General features: G+C 44.6%; 1 long non-coding RNA gene across 1 annotated transcript; it reads right to left on the bottom strand.

Annotated features, from left to right (window-relative positions):
* Window positions 1-2,160: 2,160 nt before the first annotated feature.
* Window positions 2,161-3,053, bottom strand: LOC116440187. The gene is made up of 2 exons (XR_004238450.1): window positions 2,490-3,053; window positions 2,161-2,377 (listed from the first exon to the last, which is right to left on the bottom strand). It is a non-coding gene; the product is annotated as an uncharacterized LOC116440187 (long non-coding RNA).
* Between the last annotated feature and the right edge of the window lie 3,911 nt (window positions 3,054-6,964).

The raw sequence follows: 6,964 nt of genomic DNA, 5'->3' as shown, positions 1-6,964 counted from the left end.
TCATTTCAGATTCTACAATCATGCATATAGTGCAAATAATCAAAATCAATACACAGCTTTTTTGCCAGTTTATGCTGACTGATGCCTGGAAGGGACCTCATGGGGTTCAGCCAGGGGAACACTGCAGTTTCCCACACGATGTTATTAGATGCTCCCTCAGGCTGTTGCAGTTTTTATGCTAGTTTTGGATTTCTGATTTACACAAGACCATAACAGGGCTGGGAGGCCTGGGCTTGGCCAGCCTTGTGCAAAGACCAGTTAATTTGTGATTATTTAGCATTTCTGAAGTTGTTTTTCTGTAAAAGCTGTTCAGGAGACGGATGACTCTAGACTGTGCAACTGAGCATATACTAGTTTGGTGCTAAGGGGAAGAGAATTTTAAATCCTCATATCTTTTTTCCAGTCACTGAGGTTGATAGCAAAGCTGGAAGCTGTAAGGAGTGCCATGGGAAAGAACGTGGAGTTCTAGTGTATTACCGGAAAGCTTCTGAAGGTAAAAAGTGATAGGGGGTACCCAGAAAACAAGATTCTGAGATGGTGCTCCTTGGGATAGGATGGACTGAGTACTTACTTTCTTTTGATTCAAAACTTACATATTTTTTAATAGTAGGAATGGTAGGAAAAACCTGTAAACTTGCTGCTAAGACTGGGTGGAGTGAGAGAAGCCAATTAATGGAAAAGTGTAAGAGAAAATTGAGGAAGGGTTCCTGAAATTGTTCAGAGCCCACTGATGCTAAGGTTAGGAAACAGGCTCCAAAAGTGCACGGATGCAATGTCAATTGCAGGAAGTGTTACTTAAGTTACTTTTTTTTGTGTGTGTGTTTAAGATAAAGAAAATGGTGTTGGACATTTGGAGAACAAAGCTGCTTCCAAGGGACTACTATGCTTTAAAAATGGGGGCAAACAGCAACAATAAAATAAAACAAGGGAAAGAGAACCACCAATTTGTGCTTGTGTCCCTGCCTCCAACCTGATGTTAAAGAGTACCCACACAAGAGGAGCCTCACACCACTTCTGCATAAACAGTTTGTGTATTTCCACACTGCCTCCTAGATTCCTCCTTTTCCTTCCTCCCCACTGGTGCCCACTTGCGGACTCTGCTTCTTGTTCGTCTCAGCCTCTCCTAGTTCACCCCAGCCCACTTTTATGGCTCCCACCCAATCTGCTCCTCAAGTCTTTTGATTCAAATTTCTTTTTACTTGGGTCTCCTAATACTTATATACAGCTCTCTGCCTTAGCATTTGAGATCCACTTGTTTCCCTGTCTACTCTCTCCCTGCTCCCACTCTCAGGTGGGTGCACACGTGCATCTGTCCTTATCTCCCTGAGGCACCTTGCTGTTGATAATCCTTGCCTGCAGATCCCTGGCCTTGCCAGATCTCCTACCGAGGCTACTCCTCCAGCAGGGCTTTCAAAAACCTGTATGTGAGCTGTGCTTAACTAAGATTTACCCAAAGGGAGCCGGGAGAGGAGAAATGCTGGTGTGTTTATGGAAAACTCATGATAGTGCTACCCAGGCAATGCCTACTTCTAGACAAAATGCAGAATATGGATTTTTCAAAGGTACTGAATTCTCCATAGTGAAGACTGCCAAATGGCTGTCCAAAATCAAAAATAAAGAGCAATAGCCTTTTGGAAAATTATGTTTGTGTGTGTGTGTACATACTGCCCGTGCAGTGCCTGTCGTGAGTTGTACCTGCCATGTACAGCACATAAACAAAAGGCCCAGTACAGATAAATGAGATTTAGCAAAGCCTGAACGGCAGCTCCTCACTCGTAGGCAGCAAGTCTGCAGCAAGGAGAAAATCACAGGCAGCAGAGCAATGTCAGGCAGCATCTTCGGGGTCATCGTCCCACATGCTGAGGAACAGTGAAGGGCGATGAGTGGTGGGAGAGACCAGCAGCCGGGCTTGTTGAATATTGCTGAACCAGGAGATGAGCCGATCCACCACGTATTTTGAGGACATTCCCAGGACACTACATCGCCTCCAGGAAAGAAAAGCGGCTTTACAGCTCTTCTGGGAGACAGAACAGCCCGGGAGTGGAGACTCTGGCCTCCTGCCAAAGTGAACCCAACGAGATCATGAGTGCTAATTCGTCTAATTTGAGGATCTATTTCAGCTGCCCGCCTCACTGCAGGCTCAAAGCACACTCTGAGAAAGTTGTTCAAGGACAGGTTTTATTGCAACAAGGGGTTGTGTTTCAACAACGCAGCCCGCGCTGTTTGTGAGGGGGAAGATGGAGGCGGCGCAAGGCTCGCTGGGAGCTGTAGTCCGGGGCGGGCGCGGGGCCGGGGCAGCGCCGTGGCCCCGCGGGGAAGAGGTGTCGGGGTCCCTCAAAGAGGAGAATTCCCTGCTCGATCCTTCCTGCGCAGCACCCTGGGGAACACTGAGACTTAGGCTGGCCGGAGAACAGGGGTGCCCGCCGCCTGCCCACGATCTGCTCCGAGCGGAGCCTTCACTGCCACGGTGTGCGTAACCTCAATTTTACCTCCACGTCTGCTGTTGCCGGGCTTCTCTCCGTACGTCCACAGGCAAACAGAAAGGTGACGGCACCCTACAGACATACCCACTTAGTCTGGCAGGATGCAATATGCACGGTGTTAGTTGCTGTTGTTTGAATCTGCCCTGCTTTTCATTGTTTCTCCTGGGATCGATGTTCGGGTGCCAGGAGTGTATTTGCCTGGCCCACCTGGATTGGTGCGGTGCTGAAGCGGAAGGCACATCAGCCGAGCGCAGTAGAGACACGGCGTGTTTCCATGAACTCCAGCACCCACACTGTCAGTGCTTCTTGTAAATCCCGGTGAGACTTCGGTTATACCTAAGCAATCGGTATTTTTTTTAGCCCTGCAATGAGTTCTTCAAAAACCCTCCTTCATTTTTTTTTTTTTTTTTTAAGCTGGAAACGGCGAGCAGAAACTTTTAAGAATTCTGAGGATATTTTGGCTTTATGAGGCTCTTATCACATTGGCCACATCAGAATCTCTTAAAACTGTATAACTTTCGTTCTAAACTTTTATTTAACAGCCACTGCCTTCATCTTCTCTTCTCTTCTCTTCTCTTCTCTTCTCTTCTCTTCTCTTCTCTTCTCTTCTCATTTTGTTTGTTAGAAAGCAAAATTATTAGTTTTGGCATTGTTCAGAGCAAGATAGTATATTATTTTTTGCAGAGTGACATTCTTCTTTTTTGCCCAGTCGGTTTTCAAAAGTAATTATAACCAGGAATTTTAGTATTAGAATCATGGAAATTTCCCCATTAACATTACAGGACACTCAGAGGAAGCAGAGGATATCTACAATAAGCAGGAGGAGGAGGCAGTTAGAGTCAAAGCACAGCTCATGAGAAAGAGACAGTCCTTTAAGAATACTGTATTGCATAAAATTCTTGCTGTATTGCGGTGCAGAGAATACAACTTCAGTGAGTGTCTGCACATTTAATGAAGCAATAACACAGTTGTCCTCTCCCTGAAGTTAATAAAAAATTAGCTTAACACCAACATAATACTATCCTTGTTTCTTTGAGATAATCCTCAAAAAGCTCAAATGGTGAATATTTAATAAGTGGAACATACTTCTTCAGGATCTCTAAACTATATATAGAGATATATAGAAGTATTAAACCATTTGCTTAATTTTATTAAGGCAAACCCTGTCGCTTAACTATTTGCTTGATTTTATTAAGGCAAACCCTGTTGCTTTCAAATCTTCTAAAGTTAATCCCTGGTGTTTACACTCATTTTGCTGTTTACATTGGCTTCATGAACCTTCAGTGTAAACAGAGAAAAAGAAGTAAGGATTCTTCCCATGAAACAGCTCAAGAAAGGAATCCTGACATCACTTAAATGAAGCATGCTTCCTGTTTCAACATAATTAAATTCTGAGATCTTAAAAATAAAAACAAAGAGTAGAAATAAACCACCCTAATTTACTGCAAAGCTGCAGACTCTCAGGGATAAAAAGGGCTACAGATGGTGAAATTATTGTTACCTATGAATGAGATTCCTCCTGATGTTCTTATTTGGGTGTCTGTTTCAGAGAGGTTTCAGCCAAAGTGATTGTTGTTTCTAGGGTCAAAACCAACATTTGTTCTGCACAAGGGAAAAAAGTCTTTCCTGGTTCTAAGGCCCTCAAGGGTTTCAGCAGGATCACAAAATCACAGAATATGCTGAGTTGGAAGGGACCCACAAGGATCATTGAATCCAGCTCCTGGCCTTTCACAGCTCCATCCACCTGTGCCTGAGAGTATTGTCCAAATGATGGTGACCTTAGTGTCACATGTGCCTTCTGCCTACCCTGTGAAGGTAAGACCAGATTCTTGCAGCTGGACTATGTTTATAACACCGAAAAAAACAAGTGAAGGCACTTGGCTTTTTGGTCAAGTGCCAAGGCCTGACCAGATCCATTTTACTAAGCAATTGCTTCCTTTCCACAGACCTAAGACACAATCATTAGTATGTTTGTGCTTTTTTTGTTGGCTCTTCCTTTTCCTGAAAAAAAGAGGGTTATTGGAGTGACATTTTCATAGTATGAAGCTGAGAATGTGTCCTATGCCCTGGGGAGTCTGAAGGCAGTGTAAAAAGGTGACGCTGGGCACAGGAAGAGGGAAAAGGGGAGGCTGGTCAGCGTTTGCCTGGTGCATGCTGCCTGCTGGAATGGGCTGCACACTCACCATGTCCTGGTCTGGATTCTGTCTGAGACAGTGTGAGCTGACATGAGCCAAACCTTTTCCAGGACACATGCTTGCAGTTAAGCATAATGGCAATTAGCAGTCAAGTGCTTAAGCTCATTTCCAGACCCTGTTTTTTCTAGTGCTGTGGTCATAGCTTTAGAGTCCTTTGGGTAAAAAAACACCCCACGTTATACTGCATGTGACTGGTAGAGATGTCTTTAATTTTAGAAGGTCTCAGGCTAGGGTTCCTTGAAGAAGCTTAAAAAGTTTCTGCTGCTGGCTGTTGTGCCCCTCCACTTCCAGCTGTCCTGGCATGGCTGTGTGTGCAGTAAGGAGCCTAGTTGGAACATAGGTTGAGCAAATGTAGCTATAGCAAAGTTGAGCAGAAGCTCGGGCTGAAGTACAAACAATATATAGTGACAAATATTCTTAGAAACTAATCAAGACTTAAATAACTCCAGGTAGAGTTATGACAAAATACATATTACATTTCACTTCAGTATTTTTGCCTCAGTTCCTGTCTCATGAAATAACAATAATACTTCAAGCTAGCACAGAGCTAAAGCTAAAACTTTCCCACCTTTCTGGTTTAAATGGACTGTGAAGCAGTCTTGCAGTGTGAAATGGTGCTGGCATCAAGGCATGGGGCCTGCAGGCGTCCAGGCAGCAGGCTGTACAATCTTCAGGCCTTCAGTTGTATTTCCAGTTTTATCTTCAGATTTGCCCTTCACCGGCCCAAGACTTCTAGGAGAAAACATACTGAATACATTTATCCTGAGAGAGGCTTGACCACAGTAGCCGAGTGGGGTCAATGAAGCTGTAGAAGTACTTGAGGGGGGAAAAAAGGATGAAGTACTCATAATCACAAGTAATTCAAAGGGTGTTCATTGAGACTTTAGAAATGCTCATCCCCATCTGCATAGAATAAATACAAGGAAAATAGACAAAATTTTACTGGTTTCCTTCAGGTTCTGTCATTATTTTGTGTTGCTATGGAGGGCAAAATTTGTAGGGGAAGAGGTAGAAATAAGGTATTTATACATACCACGTATCATGGAAATTATTTGTCTGTAGTAGAAAATATAGTCTGGGCATTAGGATTTTGCATGCTTTTCATGGGAAAGAAATGGCTCTCTTGGAATGCAAACCTCCCTCATTCCTGGCCTTCGCACTGTGACATCGTAAATAATTCAGCAAGCTGCTGCCCCAAAGTCAGGAGCTTGGGAAGGAAGAAAAAGATACAGACCTTATGCGTGCCTTGGTGACCAGGGAAGTGCTGAGCAAGGCAGGGTGTGTAAGAGGGCACGTGCAGTTCAGGTTGGGAGGGAACAGCTGAGGCCACTGCAGGAGAGTTAGGTGGGTGTTGTGTGGCTAATCAGATGCAGCCAGTGCCCAAGAGAGCAGAGGGCACCCCAATGCCCCAAGACTGAGGGCAGAAGAAGCTGCTTTCTGGATTTGTGGAGCACGGACAGGCTGTGCAGCAGCATGCATCCCCCAGATGTCAGAGCGGGTCACCCAGGCTCTCAGGAACACAGCCTTAGAAGTCTGCCCTTTCCATTCTGCAGTTCCATAGCACAGAAGTGTTTTTTGCTTTCTTCTTCTCTGTAAAGCCACTCCCTGGGTTTTGATGCTTGTGTTGCTGTAGAGCCCCTTGTAGTTGCAGACAGTCCCTTGATGCGGTCTGTAGAAAAGTCCTCAAGTTCAGGCAGTTGCACAGGCTGAGGTGAAATTCTTTACTTTTGGAGGGGGCCTTGGGATGCACACATAGCTCGTTTTCCTCTTTAATGTAACCTCTGTAACCCTAGCAGTCCTGCTCTTTACCGCCCCCATTTTCTATTTCAACACTTTTTACTTTTCCCTCTTTCATTGTATCACTTGTGATCCCCCATAACCATTTGGTTTTTCTGAAGTGTTTTTCTCACCCATTTTCCATTTTCGTAGGGTGGGGAGAGATGAACTGACACTTTGTTCTATAATGAAATGGGCTGCTATCTCTCCTGGCAAAGAACCTTTTTTTCATTCCCGTTCAATTTTCAGAAAAAAAGAGTAGCTTGAGAGCACCTCCCTGAAGGTTTCTAGTAGTGCTCAGGAAAGACTCCCAATAAAGGAAACTTGCCCATGCCACAACTTCTGGTCTCCTCTTGTAGCCTGCAGCTTCTCACACTTCCCACTCACTTGGTTGGAGTGCGTGTTCCCAGTAATTTTCTTCGGATGTAGGGGTTTTTACATGAGTCGGAAAGGGAAGGGTGAGAATATGCACAAGGTCAAGATTTTTCCTTATGTTTGTGTAAGAGCATA

The sequence above is a fragment of the Corvus moneduloides genome, chromosome 2 (assembly GCF_009650955.1).
Source record: "Corvus moneduloides isolate bCorMon1 chromosome 2, bCorMon1.pri, whole genome shotgun sequence".
Classification (NCBI taxonomy): Eukaryota; Metazoa; Chordata; class Aves; order Passeriformes; family Corvidae; genus Corvus; species Corvus moneduloides.
The sequence above is the reverse complement of the archived record's forward strand: the minus strand, read 5'-3'. Positions and strand labels throughout refer to the sequence as shown.